The sequence below is a fragment of the Vicugna pacos genome, chromosome 2 (genome assembly GCF_048564905.1).
Source record: "Vicugna pacos chromosome 2, VicPac4, whole genome shotgun sequence".
In the NCBI taxonomy this organism is placed as follows: Eukaryota; Metazoa; Chordata; class Mammalia; order Artiodactyla; family Camelidae; genus Vicugna; species Vicugna pacos.
In genome coordinates, this window is record NC_132988.1 from 67564740 (window position 1) to 67578203 (window position 13464).

The window sequence follows — 13464 nt, forward strand, 5'->3', positions numbered from 1 at the left end:
GAAATGTAAGTAAGGACTTCATTTAATAATAGTGTACTAATATTGGTTCATTAATTATAACAAATAAGCCATATTAATGTAAGATGTTAACAACAGAGAACAGTAGGGGTGTATGGACACTGCACTTTTCTGTAAACCTAAAACTGTCTAAAATTAAAAGTTTATTTAAAAACTTTTAACCAAAACATTTACCTTTTAAAAAAGGAAAAAGGAACTGTGATCTCGCCAAGAACCACTGACATTAATTTTAATTACACCAATTGAAAACTAGATTAGTAAAAGTATAAATTTTGATAACCTAACAAATGAATTTCCATAAATGTACACCAAATGTTTTATAATAAACCAAGGTATTATATTATAAATTGTTACTGTTTATTGTGACAGAAATAATTGTATTTTTGCAGTTTATTGGTTTATAATCTTACTCATGTACCATCGATATCCCTATTATGTTTTACAAGTAGTTAAATATTTTTAGAGGACAAAGCTTAATAGGGACCTCAAATTTTCACATTTCACTAGGCCCCACAAATTATGTAGCTGACTTATTTCTGCATCATAGGGCTTTTAGGAAGTTAAATGAGATCATTTATGTTAAGCACTTAGCTTACCACCTGCTACGTAGGAAATGCTCAGTTAACAGTAAGTATTGTTATTGAGGAGTTATTGTCAATGCCCAGATTTTGATGCCCACGAAAAATCATTCTTCAGAGAACATCTGTAATACCTCAGTTGAATTTTTAACTAATTGGGAGCAAAGCCACTTTAAGACCCAACCAATTGGTGTTACATAGCTGGTGGGAGATACTGGCATACATATTTGCATGTAAAATTAAATATTTGAGAAGGAAAAAAGGTGTGGCAAAATACAGTTAAGAAACAGTTTCTGCTTTGGACAAGATTTGCTGATTTCCTGTTGCTGTAACGAACATTTTCAGTACTTTGTTTCCTTTAATCCTCACTTTGCTGTGACCTGTACAGCATAAAGCTGAAAGCAGACTGAGATCAGGGAAGTGGAGTAAACTTTTCAGGTCACCGTATGAGTAACAGAATCGGGACGGGAACTCACTGTTTCTTACTTCCAGGTAGTTTTCATCACCTCACATTTCCCATGGTACAGGTACTATTTTCATTTTTTTTAATAAAGGTATAGTTGATTCACAATGTTAATATAAGTTTCATATGTAGAACATAGTAATCCACAATTTTTAAAGGTTATACTCCATTTATTGTTATTATAAAATATTGGCTATATTCCCTGTGCTGTATCCTTGTAGTTCATTTTATATATAGTAGTGTGTACCTCTTAATACCTATCCCTATCTTGTCCCTCCCCCTACTCTGTCCCCACTAGTAACCAGTAGTGTGTTCTCTAGATCTGTGAGTCTGTTTCTTTTTTGTTATATTCACTAGTTTTTTTTATTCTTTAGATTTCACATATAAGTGATATCATACAGTATTTGTCTTTCTCTGCCTGACTTATTTCACTAAGCATAATACCCTCCAAGTTCCTCCATGTCCTTGCAGATGGCAAAATTCATTCTTTTTTATGGCTGAGTGGTTTTCCATTGTACCACATCTTTATCTGTCCATCTGTTGATTGACATTTAGGTTGCTTCCATATCTTGGCTATTGTAAATAATGCTGTTATGAGCATCAGGGTGCATATATCCTTCTGAATTAATGTTTTCATTTTCTTTGAATATATACCCAGGAGTGGAATTGCTGGATCATATGGTAGTTCTATTTAATTTTTTGAGGAACCGCCAGACTGTTTTCCACAGTGGCTGCACCAGTTTTCATTCCCACCAGCAGTGTACAATCCTGGGTTCCCTTTTCTTCACATCCTCACCAACAGTTATTAGTTGTGACCATTTTTTATGATAGCTATTCTGACAGGTGTAAGGTGATATCCCATTGTGGGCTTTGATTTGCATTTCTCTGATGATTAGTGATGTTGAGCATCTTTTCATGTGTCTGTTGGCCATCTGTATGTCATCTCTGGGGTACTATTTGCTTTGGTTAACATTTCCTCACTTTAATGCATATTGCAAAATGATTGGATATCTTTAACAAACATAGTTTGAACAGGTAAGAATTAAGAATGACTTGTTCCCCTACCTCTTTTACAAGTTTAGCTTCCAGTTTTTTCTTATAATGACTACAATCCTATATCATGAGCTCATTCCCTTCCAGCTCTGTTGGGTTATGCCTGGAGCCAGCTTTTGTTTAACTCTTGATTTTAGACCATAATTTTCTCTGCAGGATGGTCCTGATAATCCTCTAGACGATCTCCTGGCATACCTGGCATAGCACATCAGCACAGACCATAGAGGAGGGATTTCAGACTTTGTTGGAGAAAAGCTTGTTGATGTCTTCATGGTGGGAACCATTTTTTTATGACATTCTACCTGCTTGGCCAGCCAGTCCCATTGAGGTGGCTGCTCTCAGTCCCTCATGGGATTCTCAAGCAAGTCCTGACAGCATGTTACCTCATTCTTTACTCTGCACCTCTTGCTTACCACCTGGGCTTTTCCTTTGCTTGTGAGACACACTGGAGGTGCACTGGATTGCCCAGCTAGGTCTGTGAGACTTGAGTCTATACATGGACTGGTGGGAAGTATAGTATCACTGGCCTGTTTCTGTTCACTAGCTTATCTCATGCACTGTGGTAGGTGCTATGAATGCTGTCACTGCTGTCTTGGGATTTAGCTTCCTCATGGCTGCTGGAAGGACCAGGTGGTGGTACAACCTAAAAATGTGTCACTGTTGGTTCACCATATGGTGAACTTTGTTCAGAGGCAAACAGGAGAAGGTAGTTGAACTCTTCTCTCTCTCACTGGTCAGACTATTCAGAAACAAAGTAGCTTATATAGACTTTCTGAAGACACTACAATCACTTTGTATAAGGCTCTGGCCAGACTGGTAAGCTACCTCATTGCTTTTGCTTTTCATGCCTTCCTGCTCATTGGCCCCTTTCCCTCACTCCTTCTTCCCTAGAATTATATGCCACACCAAAGTAAAGTTTTTGCCAAAGTTCGGTTTTCTAGGAAATCCAGACTGAGATAGTTAGTGATCCTAAGATCCCCTTTCTGCCAAGAGTCAAATCCTATTCACCTTATTGAAAAAGATCAGCAATAGCTTTAAATTGTAAAAACAAAATCTTTATGAAATTAACAGTTAACTGTGAGAGATAAAAGTGGGACAGAAGAATCCTATTTACTGGGCTCTAAGAAAGTAGAGGAAGTTGCATTACTAGGAGAACCATGACAAATTTCACAGGTTTACAGACAGTATGGTGAGTGGAAAGCAGTTGCACATGCAACTATTCAAGGCATTAGTACTGAAAAAAATCTTGATTTGTAAGAGGTGGTGTTCAGGATTTTCAGTGACAGACATATCAGAAATAACTCTGATGTAGTAATAGGTGAGTATATGGATAAACAAGTTATTCCACATGTAATTGTTTGCTTGCTTGCTTACTACTGTGATTTATATTAATGCATACTCTTCATTCATGGCCAAATAACCAGAGCAGATTTATCCATGTAATGTGTTTAAATAATAACAACCAGACTTGAGAGAAGAAGAGCACAGCATGACCACTATTTCCACACTCCTCTCATGGGTTAAGACAACCCTGTCAAATCCTTGGGAGAGGAAATTCAGTGACGTAAAATACTTTAATGGAGCTATCAACTTTTGCCCTACAATTAGTAGTAATCTAACTTATATGTCAGAATAAAGAGAAATGAATAAACATGACAAGGGATCAAATAATGTGACGATATTAAAAAATCAGATGTCTTCTGACATAATACTATATATTGAGTCTTTTGGATCACACCAAACTTCCTGTCAAACGTTCAGCATATCCTTTGATGGCCTGCTTGCTTAATGTATATGCACAGAGCTTGTTTCTGTTACACTTAAGCAATTTCATGACACTTGATCATTTTCTTGTGGTGGCTGAGGCTGCAGGAGTTCAGATGCACTGGTAATGGATGACTGGTCATCCAAGTGACAACACACGGCCTAATTCTAAATAATATGTTAGAGGTTTAACCTGTCTGAGGTTAGGGGAAACTCTGATTAATGTCTTAATCATTTGAGCACTGAAATGAAGAGTCATGTCATAGTCTTATATCTCAAAAGCAATGTTCTTTCACCGGATTAAGCTGCAGTCTTTTAGAATAAAGACTCATTTCCCTCTTATGTGTGTCATAATTGGGCCAATTCTTCTGTGGTATCTCTAATATTAATAAGAAATTCTCAAAAGAAAAAAAAATTCTCATTTCAGGCAAAGGACCAGTGGATGATTGTAAAGAAGAAGTAAAAAAATCTGTTGCTATTTTAACTTAAATTATTCACTAAGAAGACAAAGATCACTGAATATAAGTAATCAGTTCATTTGCCTTGTAGTATGCATTTGAAACTGGTACTTTGTAGATTTGTTTATTTATTCAGCAAATATTTACTGGAGGCCTACCATCTAGAGGCACTGTTCTAGGTGCTGGTGTTTTGGTACTGAATACAACAAAAGTCCTTGCCTTCATGGTAGCTTGAGAGGTAGTCAAAGATTGGAGACAGGGAGTAAACAAATAAATATATAATATAATTCCAGATTGCTTTTGGTACTATGAAACAAATTAAAACAGAATGAGGGCTAGGAAGTGAAGAGGGCCTGGGCACTACTTCCAAGTAGTGGAATGAGAGAAATCTCTCTGGGAAAGTGAGATTTAAGTTGAGACCTGAAGAATGGCATTCTTTGATAAATATTAAACCATTTTTAATTCAATAGCTCTTTTAAATAAATTTATATTTTATGAATTTCAACAGCAGCTATACACGTTTGGAAGTGGAAAGTAATAGATATTCACTATAAGGCATTGTTTGGAGCACTAACGGATTTGAGGGTTCCTTATGATAACTGTGCACACAGTCCTTCATTTAGAGCTCCAAAGCTGGGAAGCACTTCTCTAAATTAACCCCATATGCCTCATCCTATCCCTCTGCTCCGTAATGTGTATTTCTTTCCTAGATTGCTCAAATGTGCCACCTTCATTGCTTTGTTCAAGTTCATTATTCCCCTCACCTGAAATGCCAGCCTTTACCCACACTGTCTACCTGACCAAATTCTCCCTTCCCATCAAGGCCTAAACCCCTTGAAAGCTTCTCTAATGATACATCATAGTTTGGGTGCGTAGGGAGTACTATCTACTAGGCACTGTATTTAATACTTTATGTTTGTTATATTATGTATAAGCCTTGGTACTATTAGCATTTCTACTTTGTAGACAAGGACATGAGGTCTTGGGAGTTTAAGAAACTTGCCTAGGTAGAGAGAGAAATAAAAGGGATCCAAATTGTAAAAGAAGACGTAAAAGTGTCACTATATGCAGCTGACATGATACTATATATAGAAAACCCTAAAAGGTCCACGCAAAAACTACTAGAACTAATTGTAGAATTCAGCAAGGTAGCAGGTTACAAGATTAATGTACAAAAATCAGTTGCATTTCTTTACACTAACGATGAATCAACTGGAAAAGAAAGTAAAGAAACAATCCCCTTTAAAATAGCACCTGAAGTAATAAAATACCTAGGAGATAAATCTTACCAAGGAGGTGAAAGACTTATACACAGAGAACTATAAGACATTGATTAAGGAAAATTAAAGAAGACTTTAAAAAATGGAAAGATATCCCATGCTCCTGGATTGGAAGAATCAATATTGTTAAAATGGTCATACTGCCCAAGGCAATCTACAGATTTAATGAAATCCCTATCAAATCACCCAGGACATATTTCACAGAACTAGAACAAATCATAATAAAATTTATATGGAACCATCAAAGACCTAGAATTGCCAAGGCATTACTGAAGAAAAAGAAAGAGGCTGGAGGAATAACTCTCCAAGACTTCAGACAGTACTATAGAGCTACAGTCATCAAGGCAGCATGGTATTGGTACAGAAACAGACATATGGACCAATGGAACAGAATAGAGAGCCCAGAAATGAACCCACAAACTTCTGATCAACTCATCTTCAACAAAGGAGGCAAGAATATACAATGGAATAAAGACAGTCTCTTCAGCAAGTGCTGTTGGGAAAACTGGACAGCTGCATGTAAATCAGTGAAGCTAGAAACTCCCTTACACCATATACAAAAATCAACTCAGAATGGATCAAAGACTTAAACATAAGACAAGATACAGTAAACCTCCTAGAAGAAAATATAGGCAAAACATTATCTGACATACATCTCAAAAATGTTCTCCTAGGACAGTCTACTCAAGCAATAGAAATAAAAGCAAGAATAAACAAATGGGACCTAATGAAACTTATAAGCTTCTGCACAGCAAAGGAAACCATAAGCAAAACAAAATGACAACCTACAGAATGGGAGATAATTTTTGCAAAAGATGAAACCGACAAAGGCTTGATCTCCAAAATATATAAGCAGCTCATACGACTTAATGAGAAAAAAACAAACAGCCCAGTCCGAAAATGGGCAGAAGACCTAAAGCAAGCAATTCTCCAAGGAAGAAACACAAATGATCAATAGGCACATGAGAAAATGCTCAATATCACTAATTATCAGAGAAATGCAAATCAAAACTACAGTGAGGTATCACCTCACACCAGTCAGAATGGCCATCATTCAAAAGCCCACAAATGACAAATGCTGGAGAGGCTGTGGAGAAAAGGGAACCCTCCTACACTGCTGGTGGGAATGCACTTTGGTGCAGCCATTGTGGAAAACAGTATGGAGATTCCTCAAAAGGCTAGGAATAGACTTACCATAAGACCCATAATCCCGCTCCTGGACATATATCCAGAAGGAACCCTACTTCAAAAAGACACCTGCACCCCAATGTTCATAGCAGCACTATTTACAATAGCCAAGTCATGGAAACAGCTTAAATGTCCATCAACAGATGACTGGATAAAGAAGAGGTGGTATATTTATACAATGGAATACTATTCAGCCATAAAAACTGACAACATAACGCCATTTGTAGCAACATGGATGTTCCTGGAGAATGTCATTCTAAGTGAAGTAAGCCAGAAAGAGAAAGAAAAATACCATATGAGATCTCTTATATGTGGAATCTAAAAAAAAAAAAACATAAATACAAAACAGAAACAGACTCATCGACAGAATACAAACTTGTGGTTGCCAAGGGGGTGGGGGGTGGGTAGAGACAGACTGGGAGTTTGAAATTTATAGATACTGACAGGCATGTGTAGAATAGATAAACAAGATTATACTGTATAGCACAGGGAAATATATACGAGATCTTGAGGTAGCTCTCAGCGAAAAAGAATGCAATGATGAATATGTGTATGTTCATGTATATCTGAAAAATTGTGCTCTACACTGGAAATTGACTCAACATTGTAAAATGACTATAACTCAATAAAAAAAGTAAAAAAAAAAACGGAGAAGAAACTTGCCTAAGTCATACAGATGGGCACAGCAACGTCAGATTCCAGCTCAGGTCTGACAATTCTGATGTCCATGATTTACACCATTCAGAGACAATGATTCCATCTTGATATGATCTCACCATCTTAGAATGCTTACAGAAAGTTCTCTTCCTAACTGGGTCCTGGCTTGTTTGTCCACTAGTATTTCATGTGCTTAGTGTATACTTCCCAAGTTTGTAGGCAAGGAGCATATTTTGTACTTCTTGAGCAGATTCAATAAAAATAAGTATGGTTCTGAACACATGTAAATTCAGAAAATACTTGGTGGTCCACTTGCAGTGGGGACAAGTAGGCCCCTCCTGCACACAGGTGGGTTGGACCCTACCAGCAGCTGTAGCTGCTCCCTGGCCAGCCAGGCCCTCCAGTGCAGTGTGGCCATCCACCGGCAGGCCAGGCAGAAGCAGCAGCTGCAGGAGGAGTGTTACATTTACTACAACCTCTTGGACAGGTGCAACTGTGGAGAGTGCTACCTCTGCTTCAGGGGATTTGCAGTAACAGCTGCTGTCCTACAGGACCCCACTGGGTGCAAAGTACAAGAAGACACTCACAGGGATGTGCCCTGACTTCTCCCTCAGGGACATCTGCCTCCTGGGCACCCAGTGATGTGAAATGCAGTTTAAACATCTAAAACTGGCACTTACTCCAGTTAGCTTGCATCTGAGTTTGCTGTGCATTTATACTTTCACTAATACTTCACTAGATCATATGTTTTCTACAGTGGAATCCATTACTTAATACATACATATTTATCATGGAACTTGATACTGTCCTTTGCAAAAGTGAATTTTAAAAGTAGAACTTAATCTGTGCGTCTTCCCATTTTTAACCTCCTTTAGATGTGATACCACGCTCATTAAAAATTGTCCTCTGGGCTGTTAGTTACCTCCATACATTTTGATACCTGGTCCAAATTGATAAGAATAAGCACACATCATCTCAGTTTATATTCCTTGTTTATTACCCGAAATAAGGATTGAAAGGGAAGTTTTTCCTTTGTATATTCTCTTATCTCCTGGTGGGACTATACTTTGCCCCTTCATGAGAACTGTCAAGTAACTATGCAAGTTTGACAATAATGGAAAATTTGAGAGGCCTGATACTTGGGTTGTAACGCCCTCTGCTGGGAGAAATGATAAAACATAGGTGTTCTGCTCGCAAAAGAAAAAAAAAAAGTCCAGATTTCAGAGGTAAAAATTAAATACTTATTATCTTTTAAGCAAATGTATGTGTGTAGACATAGTTTATACAGAAAAATAATTCAAAATAATTCATTATTCAAATACTAAGCTATTTTGGTAAGTTAAAACATTCAGTTTATAAAAACTGGATTAACATAAATTTCAGTAACACATTGTGGAGGGCAAGACTGTATATTGTATGTATCACATATAAATATGTCCCATTTGAGCTTAAAGAAACATAATTATAGCTTTTCATTTCTTTGTGGCTGTGCAGTCATACGATTTTTTAGGACTGTTTGATGCAAAATTTTCAATCTTGTCAAATTTTATATCAAGCCATACATCCCAGTTTAAGGTAGGGGAAAGTATATTCATCATATTAATGAATATCTCATCTCAATATCAGACTTGTGACTTAAAGAAAATTAACCATTTAGGTTGGCATTTTTAACAAAGCTTAAGTTTTTCCTTTGGTTATAAAGTAACCATGCTCATTATGGAAAATATAAAAATCACCAGAATTAACTGTTGAAATCGTCCTGTATTTCCTTTTAGTCTTTTTTGTGCATATTTTATACAGTAGAGACAAACTACATAGTAGTTTTGTATAACTTTTTTCTCTTAACATTATGATATAAATTTATTTGATTCTGGGGGGAGGATATAGCTCATTGGTATACCATGTGTCTAACATGCACAGGGTCCTGGGTTCAACCCCCATTAAAAATAAATAAAAACCTAATTACTTCCATCCTAAAAATAAAATAAAATCAATTTGTGTAATTCTAGTCTTCTCTCTGTATAGTACCTGCTTCTCTTTCCCTTCTTTGAGGTCTCCACCTCTGCTTCTACTCATTTTTGATCAGAAGCTACAGCTTGAATCTTCCTATTAGTCATCATTCTGGTTGATTAACAGAGCCCTTAACTCTTACTTTTAGAAGCTCTCTGTTCTTGGCAGGAGTAGAAATTAGTGCCAGGGGTCTGTTTTAAAGAAATAGGCTAGGCCAGAGAAATATATGGGTCTCAAAATATCCAAGTGTTCGCTCACATTTTTCAGCCCCTTTAAGTTAGAAGGGGCCGTTTGAGGGGTTATGGTTACTGGTCCAGGAGCATTAGTGGATATCTGTTCAGTTCTGTTAGTGGAGCTACTAGCAGCTCTCTCCTTCTCTGCCATGGAGCATGGAGGCCACATGTTCACGTGGCACAGCCACAAGGCAAAAGCAGCCCGGGTTGCTGATCCAGCTGCCTTGGAGAGTCATCCTACTGGAAATAGTCTATGAGGGAGAAGTCAATTTTGATGTGTTAAACTGTGGAGATTTAGGTGTGTGCTAGCACGGTGCAGTCTAGCCTGTCCTGACTAATGCACGGATGCTCTATTCAGTCATGGTGTTTGACAGTGTGTCTTCTCTGTTTGGGATGTCTTTCCCAGGTACCTCCACGCCTTTACCAAGAAGTCTTACCCTCTTGTTCATTTTATAGGGCTTATCCTCGGGGCACTTTCTCTAATAAATCTTTGATTGCCACACCTCCTTTCTGAGTTAGTTGCCTCTTCCACGTGCTTCTGTCATATATAGATATATGAATGAATTATTCTTGGTTATTTATGTATTGATAGGATTATTTTGTGGGTATTGGTTATGTACACTTCCCTTTACAACAATTAGCACAGATCAGAGGTTTTGAAAGTGTGGTCTTCTGACCCTAGAGAGTCTCTGAGACCCTTTCAAAGAGGTCTGTGAAATCAAACCAATGGTGTAAAAGTAGTGGTGGTGAAAACTGCTAGCACTTTAGCAAGGCAGTGGAATGAAACTTTATCAGGAGTCAACTGTATCACTGTATTTTTCACACACACTTTCAATAAGTGTGTGATGATTATTGACCAGACATCAAGTTTCCAGACTTGGCAGACAGTGAACTCTCTGAGGTTTGATTTCTTCTGGCACAAACTGAATGAATACCAGGCATAATCCTTTCAAGTCATCATTGGTTTCCTTTTCTTAATCTCATATCTTGAAAGTACAATATTTTAGTGTGTAATACATAATATACATTGCCATAAATGTTCAAAACACTTACATTTGAAACTTCCTTTTTATTATACATTAACTGCATGAGTGTTGTTATGCACATTTAATTAATTTATATGAAATATTTAAGGTAAATGTTTCTAATCAAAACTACCTGTGCCAAATTTTGCACTATTCTTAACATAATGATAATATCAAGACTATCAGAAAACAAATTTTAAATTATCATTTCATAGATAAAGGAACCAAATTAGTAGTTCTTTTTCTTAAGTTACCAGTTTATATAATTAATTAGAATATACTTTAAGTTCTAACTTTTTGTTTATGGTAACTCCATCATTAATATTCACAGAATTTTCCATCTGTTTTGAATACAGTATGAGTTGAAATCATGCTGACTGGCAGCACTTGATTTAAAAAAATAGCCAATAAAACTTTATATATAAAGCAGCTGCTTCTGCATTGTTACTTCCCATTATAAAGTTTGTCATTAACAAACTTATATTTAATAAAATATGGAATATAGTATAAGTAGCATGTATTTAAAAGCTGAAATGATTTGTCATTAGGCTCCATAAAGCTCTTTTCATTTTGCATTAAAAATTGAGATGCACATTTATTTGTAATAAGTTGATTTTTTACAAAAAATGAAATTTATTATTCCACATTAATAAACTCTAGCCCTCATTAAACACAGGGGAGCAAAGAAGATTTTAAGTCCAAAATGGGGTTCTGACAAGGGTTCATGTTAAACAATTCAACTATTGCGGAAGCTGCATCTGAAGTCTTAGAAACATGTAATTACAGAATTAATAAAAACCTTAATGGTCACTAGTATCACTCTTCTCCACTTATAATTCCACCTACACTTCAAAAACCAAATCTTTGAAATCTTTATGCCCCCTCTGGATGAGTAGATATGCAGTTTCTACTTAAACCCTTCATTATCCTCCTGAAAGAAGGTAGTTTTATTGCTTTTGTTATTTTTCCTCTTTCTTAGATGGCTCACAGGAGCAGTTGTCAGGAAGGTTACCCCAGTGTAAAAAGGCACACAAAAATGTAAACTCTTAACATCTCTGGTCAAAGTCACTTCCTTATTATGAATTTCTGTGATGGACTGAGGCAGAATGATGTACAGTGGGTGTTATTCTGAGTTTTCCGCAAGGTTTTTAATGTCTTCCTGTCTCAATTCCTTCACCTGTAAATTTAGGATAATAGTAGGGTACTTCATAGGACATACGGATTGATTGGGACAATACATGTAAAATTATTAGAATCGCGTATAGTAAGGACTCACTAAATGTTAAGCTTTATCGTTTAATTGATGATGATGATGGTGAATGCAGTATTTGATGTTAATTATGACAGTGGGTTAAATACCAAGGCAGTTAACTAGAATTTAATATGCTGAGACTTCTTTAAGAGATGTTGGTCTTTGAAAATTTTAGGAAACTAGGATTACACATGATAGAAAAGAACTGAAAAATACCATTTAAAAACAAATTTGTGAAATTTAGGACAACTCCATTATATGGCTGCATATGATAGGTACTTACTTATTCAGATATTTGATAGAAAAATGATTATCAGTAGAGTGAGTAAAATTCATATTTTCTGAGTGGAGAAAATTCAGTAGGTAAATTATTTTATCTTTGTACAATCCAGGTAATTGGAGATTATATAAAATTTAAATCCTCTGTATAAGAACTATTGTGAAGACTCTAAGCCAAATTTTCAGTAAATTTGAGTTAAAAAAATTAATATTACAAACTGAAGTTACTTAACTTGTGAGGACTGTACAGTTCATAAAACAGGACACTATGCTCACGTCCACAAATTGTGAGTCCAAGAATATGGCAAATAATATTTCTCCCTATAAAACAGCCAGCTATAAGGACAGGGTGTGGATATGTCTCCTGCTAGGACGGAACCATCCCGCCAGACTTTGAACACCCTCAGCTTCCTCCTCAGCCCCCAGCCGCTGCTTCTGGAACCATCGCCTCGGCCATTCCATCGTCCACCTCTGAGACCCGCTAATACCATTCTGTGTGTAGTTGGCTCCAACGAACCATGAGCTACATCAAGTAGACGTACTCCTCGAAGGTTAGAGGCCACTGTCAGCACCTGGTCAACCGGCACCTGGAGGCCTAGCTTACCCTCCTCCTTCCCTCCCTCTGGTGCTCCATACCCAATGCAGGACAAGCCCTGATGGCTGCTAACGCGAGTTGGCCGAGGAAAAGCGACAGCCGCTCCGCGTCTCTGGAAGACGGAAAACCTGCGCAGCAACCGAGCCCTCGTCCAGGAAGACGAGGAGCCATGCGTGGGAATGCGCGGGGCGGCAACCTGCCAGCCGTGGAAGCTGCCTTGGCCTGGGAGACAAACATTCCTGGGCTCTGCCTGCCACCTCTGTGGCTTCCTAGAGAGCCATTTCCTAGGCCCAGAGCTGAAACTCCTCCAGAAGATGGGCGACCACCTGACCAAACCCCACAGGCTGTTGGGCCCCAACCTATCGTCCTTAAGTGTCACTAGTAGCCTCCCGCGCCCAGTGGCCTTTGAGGACCCACCCGCTGCTTCCCCCTGGCCTGCCTGAGCGCCTCCCTCTAGCTTCGAGGTAGCTTTTTAATCACCGTGGACCCCTCTCCCAAGCCATGGACCAAGTGGAAAAAATAACAGAGAAAAAGCCATCTGCAAACGACTCAAGAAAATTAACAAACAAAAACAAAACAAAGAAATGAAAAGAAAATTTTCATATTGAACA